The sequence below is a fragment of the Adiantum capillus-veneris genome, chromosome 14 (assembly GCF_014529385.1).
Source record: "Adiantum capillus-veneris isolate H3 chromosome 14, ASM1452938v2, whole genome shotgun sequence".
Lineage (NCBI taxonomy): Eukaryota > Viridiplantae > Streptophyta > Polypodiopsida > Polypodiales > Pteridaceae > Adiantum > Adiantum capillus-veneris.
In genome coordinates, this window is record NC_140944.1 from 159,197,323 (window position 1) to 159,213,125 (window position 15,803).

The following is a 15,803-nucleotide window of genomic DNA, read 5'->3' on the forward strand; positions in this document are numbered from 1 at the left end:
AGTAATTAGTAATTCCAAGATAGTTTCCAGTTCTCTGATACCACAGCTACAGACAGAGGCGTGGACGAACCTGCAAATATACAAATAATATGCTACATATAATGAAATACATGAATCTGCATACCTGGCAATCGCCCATACAGCACAAGATAGAGAGGATGAGAGAGAGAGAGCCAAAGAGAGCATGCAGGTGCACCTCCTAGAATGGAGTGCTATGTCAGCACGGTAAGAGAGAAGAGAGGAGAGGAAAGAAGAATACACACGAGCAGTGGGTGCAATCTCCCCCCGTGCAAGAGTGAGCATTTTCCTCTTGCACGTATTTATTTATAGATTTCTTGAATGCCCAAAAATGAGTACAAACTGGCCGGCTGGACATAATTGGCCAAAGCTCGTAAAGAGCACTTGAATAATCAAATAAACATAAAATGTAACATCCTTCTGCATAATCCATTATCTGGTGATGCTTTTGCCACTTGTCAGCTGCAATAGATAATACAATATCAATTCTATAACAATTGTTGATGCACACATGGAGGTGCTCATACTCCATTCCAAGTGCAGTGACATACGATCTAGCTCGTTGACAATCTGGAGGCATGTGGTGATCTTCTAGAAACATTTTGCAGAAGCCATTCAAAGTTTATTGTGATGCTTGTGGTCGTAGTCCAGGAGCTGTCTTGATGTAGGAAGTTCTTATGAAGGCATAATGTTTTCAAGGCCAAAATTGGTAGCACAGAATTATGAGAAAGAGCTATTAGTAGTGGTCCATGATCTTACTCAGTGGTGAAATTATCTACTCGGAGCAGATTTCACGGTCTTTAGTGATCATTCAAGTTTATGCTACTTCTTGTCACAGAAGCAACTTTCGGAAAAGTGGATGCAGTGGGCTAACATCTTGTCATAGTTTCACTTCCAGATTGTCCATGTTTAGACACAAAAAAATTTAGTGGCATATGCATTGTCTCAGAAGTCCCTCGTCTTGGATATTTCCGCAATCCATCATAGAATCTTCAAGGATATTGTTGACCAGTATGCCACCGATCCAGATTATACCAATGTTTTACTCAAATACAATATGGGGAGATAGTGCCAGGATGTACAAAGATTACTGTTAACCCTCATGGCACACGGACACCCTATGATCTATAAACGTTGTAATATTTAGAGTCAGGTACCGGGCTTGTCGGTCCAATAAGGAAAGGTAGAGTGATCGTCGATGAGAGGCGCACTTTAACTGGGACACTCAAGGGATTAGTTGGCTAAGCATGGGCGCCCAAGTGTGAATAGGGTGAGCTCCTATAAAAGCCAACTAAACCTAATTTTTACTCATTCTCTCATTTGTGCAATTGAAGAGTGCTCTTGCTCCATCTCCATCTTCTTCTTCTTCACCTCCTTGTGTGTGTGTGTGTGTGAGAGAGAGAGAGAGAGGGAGAGTGTGTGTGCGATCGAGCATTACGAAGGCACGACGGCGGCGAAGCGGTTGAGCGCGGCACGACTGCAGCTTCTTCTTCATCGCGGCGAGGAATCCACCACGAAGGCGAGCGTAGAGCGGTGAGTGACACACCCTTTGTTTTCTTGAGATTGCTAGTTTAGGCTTGTTGTGTGCTTGGAGCCGTTTGTGGCTCGCACACGGTGTATTGGCAAGTCCCTTGCTTCGACAGTGCGGCAAGGAGCGCACAATTACTTAGAAAGAAAACAAACAAAAGATACAGGTGATGAGTACATTGAGCTTGAGGACCGTGAAGACTCAAGGAGTGCAAGCAGTGACAATGTGAAACAACGTCAACCAAATGAGAACCCACAACCTATGCCCTAAATATCTATGAGAGCAGGTAGACCTCTAGAAAGGTTTGTTTCTTCCTTCAACCATCTCTTGGTTTAAAATTTTGGAGAGCCTAAATAATACAAAGAAGCTATGCAACATGAATCCAAAGAAGAATTGATGAGAGAATGCAAGTGGAGATGGACTAATTACATCACAACCAAACATGGAAGTTGGTTGAGTTGCCTAAAGGTAAGAAGGTATTGTAGAAAAAATGGGTGTACAAGCTAAAGGAAAACCAAGGTGGAAGAAAAGGTACAAGTCCAGGCTTGTGGTAAAATGGTTTTCGCAAAAGAAAGGTATGGACTTAAATGAAGTATTCTCTCATATTGTGAAAATGAACTCAATTAGGTTTTTCTTAAGCCTTGTGGTTGCTCATGACTTAAATCTTGAGCAAATGGATGTGAATACGACATTCCATCATGGTGACTTAAATGAGGAAATTTACATGCTTCAACCAAAGGGGTATGAAGTAAAGGTTAAGGAGAAAATGGTTTCAGATTAAAGAAGATCTTGTATGGTCTAAAGAAAGCATCAAGTCAATGGTACTTGAAGTTCGCTCTATGGATGCTGGATCATAGATTCAAAATATGAAACTTAGATGACTGCATCTACACAAAGAAATTGGGAGATGGAAAGTTCATCATCCTAATGTTGTATGTTGAGGACATGTTGATTGCAAGTGGTAACATGCAGAATATCAAAGACCTAAAAGTGGAACTGTCTAAAAAGTTTTCAATGAAATATTTAGGTGTTGCAACGCAAATACATGAAGATATCAATGGTAAACAAGACGAAGAAGATAATAAAGCTATCTCAAGAGGATTACATCAAGAAGGTACTAGAAAGGTTTGCAATGCAAGATGCAAAATTGGTTTCTACACCTTTGGCAAGCTACCTTAAACTAACAAAGGATATGCGTCCAAAGCCACAAAGAGGAGATAGCCTATATGTTTAAAGCTCCATATGATGTAGTGGTAGATTCTCTAATGTATGCTATGGTCTGAAGAATACCAGACATGGGAGTTGCGAGTAGGTTCATGGATAATCTAGGTAAAGAGCATTGGCAAGTTGTGAAGTGGATACTTAGGTAATTAAAGGGAACAACAAAAAATGCTTTGTATTTTGGAAGCAGTAATAAGGGTATGCTGATGCAGATATGGCAGGTAACAAAAGATACTCGAAGGAGCACAACTGGCTATGTCTTTGTGGATGGGTTTCCTAACCTCACTTTTATCTTATTGCAAACATAGCGAGAACCACGAACATAATTATCAATCCATTGGACGAAGCTGACTCGACTAGTGCATGGAGGCTACAAAAGGGTGTCAATCTCTTGGAAAACAACATACAACTTGCATCTAACTCAAGCTACACTCGAATGGCCTAAGTCATCAAAAGCTAGTCACACTGTGTATTTCTTATCCCAAAAACTTAATAATAACTTTATAAAATTGGATTTTATACCTTACCTAAGGTTTCTTAGGTAAAAAACTAATCATCTCGGAGCTCTAACCAAGGATTAATTGATACAATTGGGAAGCTTATAGCTCCGACTCATAGATTACAATATCCACTCGTTCAAGAAGAGTTACAATATTCCCAATTTATCAAAAGAATAAAGTGTTTTTACAATGAAGCTCCCAAAAAATGTTACATGAGTTAGCTTGCTTCTAAAATTAAGTCATTGATCTACTCATGATTTACACTTCCATGAGTGTTAATCTCTCTTCCTCTAATCTCTTATAATTAGCACATTACACCCTGAATGGAACACTCTCATTTTTGCCATAGCACTATCCCTCTCATTAGATGCTATGTTAGTTAAAATCTAATAATACTCTTCTTGGATGTTTTCCACATGGTCGCATAGGTAGATAGAGATGTATTCTATTTGTCCATCTCTATAATATAGAATATAGATTCTCTTTCTCCGATGTGCATACCGTGTGTTTCATTCAGTCTAAGAGATGTGCACAACACATGTATGACTTCACGGTGGTAACTTGGCATGCACAACACCCATGTTGGTCCTTATGGTCCAACAAGAACTACAAATTTTCAATCCAAAATATACTGAATATTGGGAAAGAATGATAATAGGGAGGTATGATGCAAACACACTAATATATATTTATGCATGAAAGAGTTCTTTAGCTTCATTGATGAGTATTAAAATTGATGCTAATGATAGTGTATGTTTGAATGTGATATTTATATACCAAGCTCTTACTGGGATATTTGGTAGCTAGGTGAAGGCACCTCAAAAAGATAATTAAAGACCCATGGAGGAAAGTATGAAGAAAATAAAGGATTCAAAAAAGTAGAACATCAAGGCTCATGGAGGAAAATGAAACGGCTACCCATTATGTTGTTGAGGCTTTTCACAGCCTTATCATATGTAGACGAGGATGGCACTTGAATGATAAAACTTTGTGTCATGTGGAGATGCTAGTATGAACCCGAACCCACCCATAGAAAGTGTAGCAAGGGATCTTTATGCTGCTATATTTGCAGGATCCACATGTTTAGAAGGATCCGTTAGATTAGATAGCTCCTTGCATCACTCTCTTTGCGATGATTTATAATTTATCGGGCACTAAATAGCATCATAAGACCTTAGAGTTGTAGCATATATTTTTGTATTTTTGTGACATTCCAATTATTATTTTATCAAGAGATTTATGACATTGATAAGTTTGTGCCACTAAATTCTTCCTTTTTAGGTACCTTTAATGTCGAATACAAAAAAGAATAATGACTTTTCATGGTGAATGGAACAAAAAAGATGATATGGCATTTCAAGCATTGTATAGAAAACCAATACCAAAGAAGGATAAGGCACAAGCACCTTTTAAGTCAAGTGGAAGCCCTAAGAAGGAGCCACAAAGAAGGCATGCCCTAGTAGTAGAAGTCCTTGGATAATCAGATAGAATATTTGGCACCATTATTGCTTGTGTATCGAGTAAACCATTATAGATAGTCTCCTCTATATCTTATAATTTAGAAACTTACTAGGAGTAGCCTCCAAGGGAGTCATACTAGTCCCACTTCTTTGAGTTTGCACTCTAATACACACTCTAAACGACTAAGTGTTAAAAACCTTGAAACCTCACCAAAAACAACCGGTAGTAGCCTCATAGTAGGCCTAAATTTAATTGATCCACTCCATCTTAGAATGTTTTCTAGCAGAGTAGTAGTAAAGGGGTCTTGGTCTCAAAAGGAGTAGAAAAAAAACAAAAACACAATGATATATACCTATATGCCACACAAACTTGAGCATATTGCAAGTTTCTCTCTGTTCTTCCAAGAAGTTCTAGTCGTTCTTGTTATCCTTTGTCAAGCCTTTATCATCCTTATGGCAAGCAATTTGTTTATGCATTTTATGCCCATTCGTGGAATGGACAAGGATACATGATAAGATGTTTGAGGACTATATGACGCTATAGACAATTAGTTTTCCCTAAGGCTTGATTGAGGAAGAGGCTTGTTATGGCTAATAAGGTTTGTTCAACGTGATAAAATTAGTGTAGTTTGAGTTACAATGATGTAATTCAACATAAATCACTTCAATCAGCATAACCTCTCTTTTTTTAATGTTACAACACTACTATTGCAGTCATGATGATCTGTTTACACATTAATGATAACATTCCAATCCAATACCCTCTATTGGATTGGAATGTTATCATTAATTACATGCCAAGATTTGGTCCGAATCTCACAACTCTAAAGCAAAAGCAATCCCTCCTGTCGCCATCAACACACACCCCCCCTGCCCACCCCGCCCGTGAGCCGCTCTGCGCTAGCCTCAGCTCGAAGGAGATCCTGCTCTACGACTGCCTGCTACCAACAGAACGGCGAGGTCCTGCTCTAAGATTGCTTGCCCCAGACCCAGCCCGTCTGGCTCTCCCACCTCTATTCTGGAGCCTAGATCTCATGCACCGTGCGCACCTCCAATAGAGAGAGATCTCCGGATGGTCGAGAGAGAGAGCGAGACACAGAGAGAGAGAGAGAGAGAGAGAGAGAGAGAGAGAGAGAGAGAGAGAGAGAGAAAATTTTCTATCTGTCTCCAACCTCACCTTGATGCATCGCTGCCACAAAAGGATGCAAAAAATATATGTGCATGCACCTCGTCGATTTTAACGCATGGATTCCCTCTCTCTCTACCTCCTTCTCTCTCAGAAATCATCCACGTGCCTCCCCAGCCCACCCCCCTTATTCTACTAAAAGATGAAGAGGATCTTCTAAGATTATATATAAAAGAAATGAAAAAGTTGTTTTGGGCAGCTATTTTGGCTTCGAAGAAAGTAAATTGATCACTACCTACATACATAGAGCAAGGAAACTCCAAAGGAAAGGTGAAGAAAATATCATATGAATGCATAAAAAGTCTTGACTTTCCATTTTGATGGGGCCTTCACTTATGCATTTGAGATCTTTTGAAAGGATTTTATTTTTCGAGAGTGGGGATTCTACCTCCTACAACAATGCCAATCCAGTCACGATGATCTATTTGAAATCTACAACATTGCCATTTGAGTCACAATGATCCGTTTGAATGCTACAACACCACCATTGGACTCAAAATTATCCATTCACATATGAATGATAGCATTCAACAAACTAAGGTAGTCAACAAGGGTTATCTAATGCTATCACGGAGTATTCTCGATAGGGGGGTTTTAAAGGCCAAAAAGGCCAATCTTTCAAAGGAAAATCTCGTACATAAGGGTAAATAAGGCAGTTTTGGTGCACACAAGTGACATCTTCATGGAGTTACTAGTGAATCACCTGGGTTTTTTGACATGAGCTCAATAGGAATTGATGTACCCGATAGCTTTTCAAAATCATATGTTATGATCAATCTTCCTAGTGTGTGTTCTAAATGTGTGTGTGTGTGTGTGTGTGTATGTGTGAGTGAGAGAGAGAGAGAGAGAGAGAGAGAGAGAGAGAGAGAGAGATTTCTTAAATGTCAAAGCATATTGCTAGCTAAAGGTAAGGAGTAGCAACAAAACTTGACCAACTCTTACAAAAGGAGTGTCTTCAGAGAGACCTAGATTCCTAGTTACCATTGCCCACCATTACAATCATAAAGCAATCCATGTGTTTCTTCTCTTTATTTGTCTCACCTCCTCCATCGTCAGATCTTGTGGAAGTTCATATGCTCTTCGCATCTGCTCTAGAGACTTTCCCTTCAACATCAATTCTGCAACTTTGGAAGCACACTCATCCAAAAGGTCCTCTATGAGTAGGTAATCTGCAACCTGATGAAAACCAAAAGTCAACAAGGAAAAATGGTTTCAAACGATAAATTCTCGGGTATTCACTAGGGCCGGTCACCATATGGTATCATGTGAGTGTACAATAGGTTGGTTCTGTAAGGACAAAAGAGGCAGCTTTTACAATGAAGAGTCCTTTACATAGGGGTAAATAAGATAGTGTTGGTGCATACAAGTGAAGTCTCCCTAGTACTACTAGTGAATCACCAGGGGATAAATTTTTAATCATAGGTTACAACTCACTATTATTTAATTACTACTACATAGCAATTCATCATGTAGAGAGAAAGAGGAGCATAAGAGCAAAATAGAAATCTTTTGTGAGATTTGTTCAGTTACCACGTTGCTAACTAATTAAGGAGTGCCAAACTACCCTTGAAGTTAATTTGGTAAATGTGAGTTGAAAAAGGATTCGAAATGACATGAGGATATTGAAGTGCTAACCTTCATAAAGCTGGAGGGGGTGAGTGCACTGAAGAAATCATTGGCAGATGATGGCGATTGAACATCCCCTGTAGGGCTATTGGGGTGGTTATCGTTACCGACTCAGTTCCCGTCACAGTAGCCGGTGCTGTTGTCTAAGGGTTGCAGCTGCAAGCAGCAGAAATCGTTGCCATTGCCATTGACATCGCTGTCGCCGCTAATGCCATTGTTGATTGAGGTCTGCAATTGGAAGCGGCAGAACTCAAAAACCGAGGAGCCGAAGCGAAAGCGGTGCCTTGTATGGATTGCAGGTGTCTTGCAGCATGTTGCGGATGAACAGCGACTTCACTGCCACTGCCTCCTCCACCTCCGTCACCTCGTTGTCCGCTGCTGACAGCAATCTCAACATCCTCGACGGCGTCGTCATATCTGTATCTTTATCTTCTCTTGGGCATATCTAAGCATTTTCCTCTATCGCTTATACAGAAGTCCCGCGGCTGTCCGACTACTACGACACCCACAAGGAACTTTGGACGCATTTCTATATAGCAAAAAAAATATAATTACTAGGCAACTTACTAGATTGAATACACATATCTAGTAAGAGTGCAAACTAGTAATAATGAGAATACTCCTATATGGTTGTAACCATAACATTATAGCTATATGGGAGTTTTAAGTAACCATATAGCAAGATTTCTCACTAGTTTGACTCGGATTCTCCTAGATGGCTGTAGCCATAGTATTATAGCTATATGGGAGTTTTAACTAACCATGTAGTAAGAAATTCTTCTTTCATCTACATGGTTGTAGCCACAAAATGCTATCGATGTAGTTGTATTATAATAATTCACATAAATAATCAATTTAACATAACATATACAAAATAACATAACATATACAAAATAGCACATACTTTTTGACTAAAAGAGATGAAGGTTAAATAGAAAACTAAAAATGATCACTTTCTTATAGATGTCTCTCAGAAATTCTTACAAAGTCCATCATACAACTATTAGTCTTTATCATTGGCTACTTCTACATCCTTTAAAAAAAGAAAGCCAATCTTTTCAAGTCTTACAATCATCGTGCCTTCTAATAAAAGCCAGGCTACCAAGTCTTCACACATAGTAGAAGAGCTAGTTTCACACTTTTTCTACAAAAAAAGGAGTTCGATTTTTTTAAAGCCATGTAAGTAGGCTTCACAAGTGGATACACTAATCTAGAGATGATGCTTAGCTTCCAAGTCGGTCCGCCACCAATTGCGCCACACAACTAACCGAGGACGCGCACGTTCGAGGGCTCATAGGAGGAAACATTCAGCTGCTGCAGAGGGCGCTCATAGCATATGTTTCAGAGAAGCGAACCACTATACTCTTTGCATCTTCTCACAGATCAGCTGACGATTACGGCCTTCTTTGATTTTTCGTCGCGGGGATAACCTTGTAGAGACGAGATAATATATTGCATTTGAATATAGCTAAATAGCTAGCAAGTGAATATTAAAAGACAGCTTATTAATACAGGAGGTATTGGGCACGCAAGTCGGGCTGCACTGCAGCGTTAGCTAGCGGTTTGATTGAGCGAGAAGTAGCACGCGATCTTAGCAAAGGCAGGAGGAGGAGCTGCGAAATGGGGGTCCTCGAAGATGGTGTGGAGAGTGCACGTGGGCTTCCAAGAGCGGCAAGGGGTGCCAACCTTTGGGGCCAACAGGGTGTCATTGTTTACAGGTTTTCTCAAGTGCAGTAAGCGTAAAGAAATACCGCAAGGGGTGCCAACCTTTGGAGCCAATAGGATGTCATTGTTTACTTGACACAAGCGAGGGTGATGTAAAGGCTTACAAGGAAGCAGTGACAGCCAACACAACAAACGGCACGTGCTACGAGAAACAAAGGGAAGGCAGGGAAGGGGCACTCAAGGCTACGTCGGTCAGAGAATGCTAGCTGGCCAGGGTGGGGCAGCAACAGGTTGAGCAGCTTGTATAAAGCTGAACAAATATGTCTGCCTTCACATAGTGTCTCTCTCATGAGTCCGTCCTATTTTAGTAGCCACTTCTCTTCTTTTGCATTTTTCTCTCTTTGTTGCCCTCCTCTTGGTGTCATATTTCCTTCTTGCACTCCACAGTTTGACACAAAAATATTTGGCAAGTTGCGCACAATTCCATAGTGTGGACCATTTTATTTGTGGACGGTGGTCTAAACCTGTCTGAGCCAGAGACACATGGAGAACACGTGCCTTATATTAGGATGGATAAGCTAACGTTTTTGGATTTATGTTCTAGCCAATTGTGTCATATTGTAGCTTTGCTACAAGCACACAAGCTTTACAATTAGAAGGATACTGATCTGATGCAGCATTTGCTCAGAGTAATCTAGAACCTATTGACATGCAGTGAATGCAGGAAAAAAATGACTTGAAAACAGCATGGAGATTTTTCAGTAAATACTCTCTCTCTCTCTCTCTCTCTCTCTCTCTCTCTCTCTCTCTCTCTCTCTCTCTCTCTCTCTCTCTCTCTCTCTCTCTCTCTCTCTCTCTCTCGCGGAGTGAGTGAGAGTGACTGTGCGTCAAAAAACTTACTGCTGGAAATTTGTTGCAGAGTGGGGACGACGTGGGCTTGAGGATCGTGGGCTTGAACATCACTTCTGGGATTCTTTTATGTGGTGAACTATGTTGGCGTAATCATCTTCCAGCAGATGTACTAGTTATTGCTGCACAAAGCAAACAACATTAGCCTGTTTTACTTGGTAGTCTCTTAGGTAATCGGAAACTGAAAATTTCTAGGGGCCGGATCAGTTCTGCTGGGGATTTGTTGGAGAGAGATGCTAGACGCGCGCCTTGTGGAGCTTGTGCATGGGCAGATTAAGCAAGTAGAGGCCGCCCTGCTGCAGCTTGTGGTGCAGCGAATGAGGAGGGAGCTTGAGCAGCTCGCATGGCTAGCTAATTGGCGCGGTGCAGCTCGACTGCTAAATGCAGGGCGCCATGGATGCAGCTTCGCAAGCTGCAATTAGCAAAGCGGTGAGGTTTCTCGCGTGAAAGATGTGCTGGCGATAGCGATAGGGTAGAGAGAGAGAGAGAGAGAGAGAGAGAGAGAGAGAGAGAGAGAGAGAGAGAGAGAGAGAGAGAGAGAGAGAGAATGAAATGAAATAAAATGTTAATACAGCCGCACCATTCGACCTCTTCAAAAGGTCATTTTTTTTAGTATTGATGGATTTAATCCAATGCCTTGGTATACAAAAAACTAACCTAAAGTGAAACACTAAAATCATCATCATCATCATCATCATCAATGCCCGAGGACACCGGCATCGGATCAATGTCCGCCAATGCAAATAGTCATACTGAGCGTCTCCCATATATGTCGTGCTAGAATTGTCATGATCCTCTAATGGAGCCTCCATTGATGTTGTGGTCTCCCCGTAGACATAGGCATCGAGCTCTCTGAGCTCAATGGCTCAATCAACTAATATACCTCTGGTATAAGTGGGCTCTGAAGTGCTCTAAAGGAGTCAGTGATCTCCCTCTATTCAAGCTGTAAACTACCACTCAATTCAGGTGTGAACGAGAGCCTTCTCCTACGAATGGGTGCATTCACCTCTTCGAGCTGTGATTTTACACTTTGGGGCTTGTCAGAGTAGGGTAACTATGGTACACAGTTGTGATCTTGGATACAGCCCACACAGGAGCTAGGCACAAAGATGGCTTTCTATATAGCGCTTCTTCTCCAGCTTGTGAAGGATGACATTGTGACATAACACCAGCTTCGATACAACGGAGTACCAACAGAGGCCAGGACACATCTCGTTAACTATAAGATATGAGGCCGCTTTCATTCCCTGTTCAGAGAGGGCTTTGGACCACTCTCTACAGTCATGGGGAATGAGGACTAGAGATAATAATCGATGCCTGGGATTTTTTTTTGCTCGAGCTGCGCACACACAGAAAGAGCCTAACAAGAGGAGAAGCTAGTGAGTCTCAAGGCGGATCACTGACTTTTTTAGAGCAGGCACTAAACCATCGGAGCAGCTACTACCAGAGGAGATCCCACATTCTCCTCACACCAGAGGCACATTGATCAACCTAGTGACCGAGCTAGGAAGATCCAGACGCCCACGACTGGCGGAGGACTACACAGCATCGAGGGAGGATGCATCAAAGAATCAAGATCACTATGGCTCGACATGCACGACGCCCGATCAGACTATTGACCATGGAGGAGATTGATGAGATATCTGAGCGAAATATCTGAGCTTTGGGAGTGCTATTATGTCGGCAAGCATCTGAAGTACTCTCCAGCTTGATGATCTGTGAAATATTACCAAGGTTTGAAAAATCTTCGATACTCCTTTCTGGGTCTGTCCGGCTTGCGGCTACGTGGGCATACTACGCGGAATAGAAATGGTGTGAATCTTGAGAATTAGGCATGGGACCTGCTGTATATCATTTCCATGAGGGCACAGGGTTGTTGAATCTGCATGTGCTATACTTGGAGCGGCATAATGCTGGTCATAACTAGTTGCACTTGCAGAAACGAGCTGAGTAAGGTAGTTGAAGTTGGTCATAACTAGTTGCACTTGCAGAAACAAGCTGAGTAAGGTAGTTGAAGTTGGACATACTATTTAGCTAGCCACTGGATCTTGTTGCACACAAAGCTGCTATGATTGCTACACTGGGAAGGCGCAGAGGCTTCACTGCAAAAGAAAGTCGATTCCACTATGCCGATGAGGCAAACAGTTGCCATGGTCGACCTTCTACTTCTAGAATGAATAGGGAGGATCTTGGCCTAGAGACTCTATGCTACTAAAGAATTCTCTCACCATGTCAATGAGGTAGTCTTTTCTTCACGGCTCTTTGCTTTCATGTGAGCAGGTATAAGGTGCCAGTACAATAGCTAGTTGGTCACATGCAGCAATTAATGCATTCCAAGAGGTGACATTCCGGAAAGGAAGCTCTCCAAGCACTTTTTGTGCTTTCTCAAGCGCACCACATTAAGCATACATGTCGACCAAGACGGTGCCAAGCACGACATCTTTTTTCTTGCAAAGAGCCACATGCCTTCAAGATGCATGCATAGGTGATTGCATCAAAACAGAGGCACTCGCTTCGCATCTGCTGACATTGTGAACAGAACACCTGATAGGGAGCATGATAGATTTGAAAGTCGTCAATGCCTGTGATCGATGTGTGATTAAAAAATCTTACAACATGTGATGCTTGTGTAGGTGATTGCATCTATTCATGCATAGGTGATTGCAACATGAGAGAGGCCCTCACCTCGCATCTAAACTTTGACTGCAACGATTAGAAAAGCGCGACAGAGCCACATGCCTTCTAGATGCCTGTGCGTAGGTGATTGCAGCTGGAGAGAGGCCCTCACTTTGCATTTGGATTTTGACTTCCAGGCCATAGCAGCTAATTAATCTCCTAATAAGTTGCTTAAGTGTAGGGTAAATGCGCACTATTTTGAATGCAGAGAAGAAAATCATAGAAAGAGAAGGGTAATCTCTAGACCCACATCCAACAATGCTTGTTACTTCCTGCAGTACAAGCTAGAAAAAAGTCGCAGCCTCTTGTAGCAATTACTCCTGTGAGTATGTGTGTGTGGAAATTATAACGTGTTGCGATGATGGCTTTGGTTGAAAGGAGGAGCGTCAAAAAGATGTTACTAGCTTTATAGCCTTCTCTCTCTCTCTCTCTCTCCCTCTCTCTCTCTCTCTCTCAAATAGTGGCCAGAGACAAACTTGCAGACAAAGCTCCGAGCTAACAAAGTAATGAAGCTTTTGAATAATGCTTAGATCTTAATTTGAGTGTGACACAAAAATGAACTAATGGTTTAGTCCCCACATTTTAAAGAGTAGCCACGTGGGTTTATAATGAGAGCGCAGTGCTGTGATTTTACCTCGTATGCTAACAAAGTAATGAATCTTTTGAATAATTCTCTAGATCTTAATTTGAGCGTGACACAAAAATGAACTAATGGTTTAGTCCCCACATTTGTATACGAGGTTTAGATGAGTAGCTTGAAGTTTGCATGTACAAAGGAGACTTGAGGTAGATCTACTTGTGCATCACATTGATGGCAAGAACCTCTAAAATATAATGTGGATGTGTGGAATAGCATGTCGAAAAGTAAAGGATTTTTCAATGAACAAGAGAAACCTCATGAGCCACAATAACATCACAAACATCTTATTAAGGAGCCACAAACACAACACTAAGGTTGCTAGACCCAATAAAAAGGTGAAGTTGACCACATGCTATCGAAGTGTCTATTTGGTCAATAGAGAGTATCATCACAAGCTAGCAAGATGGAACAAATCAGACCCATATGGAGAAACTGCTTTCTCATTGTAGAAAATATCTAGTTAAATATATGCATCAGCGTCCTTGTGATCATTTCTGTACTCTCTCTTTCCCTCAGTTTGATATAGAACAGAGCTTGTTACGCTTACAATACTAATGTGTTGAAGCCTATGTACTTCTTGTGATAAAAGAAGGGATAAAGTTTGCAAAGTGTAACTCCAAATATCAGTAAGGATGTCTGGTATCTTGCATTTAGTAAATGAATAAAATGCTTTTCTGAATCCCTAACAAAGGGTTCAAATAACTAGCAATGACATTTGAATAGAAAACACGACAGTTCATGTTTTTGTAATAGAAAAAATCAGCACTTGATAAGATCTTCTAGAGTCATAGCATTAAAATAATCCACTATTTTTTTGCATGAATTCTTTAAGATATGTACTTGAAAAGGTGCAAATTATCTTGATCTTTTCTTTATGATTAATGGTGGTTTTTTTGTGTGTTTAGATAGTTTAAAGTGTCAAATAAGAGTAACCTTGCAGGGACCCTTTTGAAAATGAAACCTAAATCGGTGTACTAATAACAATTTGGTGTTATTCAAAGGGTATGAGTATTCAAAGTAAACCAATAAAAGCTCAAAGCTCAAGTCTCATTTTTAAAAATGGGACTTGAATAAGTCCCAAAATTCCTAAATTGGTGTTATCAACTAAGCTTGTTGAAAACTTTGAAGAAATCTAGGTTTTAAATATACCTCCACACTGATATTTTGACCTTGTATTCTAGCATAATCTGGAAGATGTAAGTATTTTGATTTATTAAAGTTATAACTTGATGCTAGTGGCCCAAGCTTATGAACATATTTTGAGAAGTTAATGAGACTTTTGAATAATCAACACAACGTGGACTGTACTTGTAGGGTATCCAACTTACATTTGAATTGGATGTTTTTTTTGTATAGATTATGATCTAGTTTGTGTTAAGAATTGTATCATTAATATTATTTGGATGAATATAACATAAATTATTCAAAAAAATTACAATAATCTCCATCATTCTGTAATATCTTTTCCTCTCTAAGGACAATGTGTGCAGTTGTGGTACTTGCATATCAATGATAGAGTGTGTGAGATGTAAAATGTTTTGATCCCTTTACTTTTATAGCTTTGTCTACAACTATGAGACTTTATTTTGTTTTCTTATTTGTATTAGTAACAAATATATAAATTAAGAAACTTATTGATATCGAACGAGTAACCATGATATTTCTCAATAATTAGTTGTTTAACTATGCTTAATGAATTTTTACTAAAATGAAATTAGGGGCAGACAAACTTACTACAATTACTTGATCCATAGTAAGTGATAAATAACTAGATGAAACACCCTTTTCTATATAGGAGTTTATAAACTACCATATGAAGATGCCAAAGAGCTAGCTACTATATAGGAGTTCATAACTTACTAGATAAGGACGTCCAAGAACAGGTTTCTATATAGGAGTTTGACTTATTATATGAACTTAATAGATCAACACATCCAAGAGCAAGTTACTATATAGGAGTTTGTGATTTGCTAAATGAATTAGAAAATTGCTAGCTTCCTTGCTAGATTAAATGTGAAAACTCCTACTTGTAACTAGGAATTATGGAGCATGTACTCTAACTTGCTATCTAGAAACACGTCCAAAGCTCCTTGTGACCGTTTTTTGCCCCCTGAAATTTGCATAAAAAATTTCCAAAGTTGCCAACATGCCCTTCAATATCTATACTATATATTAAGGAGACTAGTTTTCCAGTGCCACGTGTCAAAGTTTGCTGCATCCGGTGAGTTCCGATTTATATGAGTGTGGGGGAGAGAGGGAGAGAGAGAGGCCGCCGAGGGCGGCCGACCGGCCGTACTAGTCCCAATAATATACCCATCAATCCCACAAACATCTCTCGAGACATTATGTTTTACAACTCTTTATCGGAATATCC

At 40.3% G+C, this 15,803-nt stretch overlaps 1 pseudogene; it reads right to left on the reverse strand.

The window, feature by feature from the left end:
• Positions 1–6,912: 6,912 nt before the first annotated feature.
• Positions 6,913–8,025, reverse strand: LOC147443462 (SKP1-like protein 3; annotated as a pseudogene).
• Positions 8,026–15,803: the final 7,778 nt, after the last annotated feature.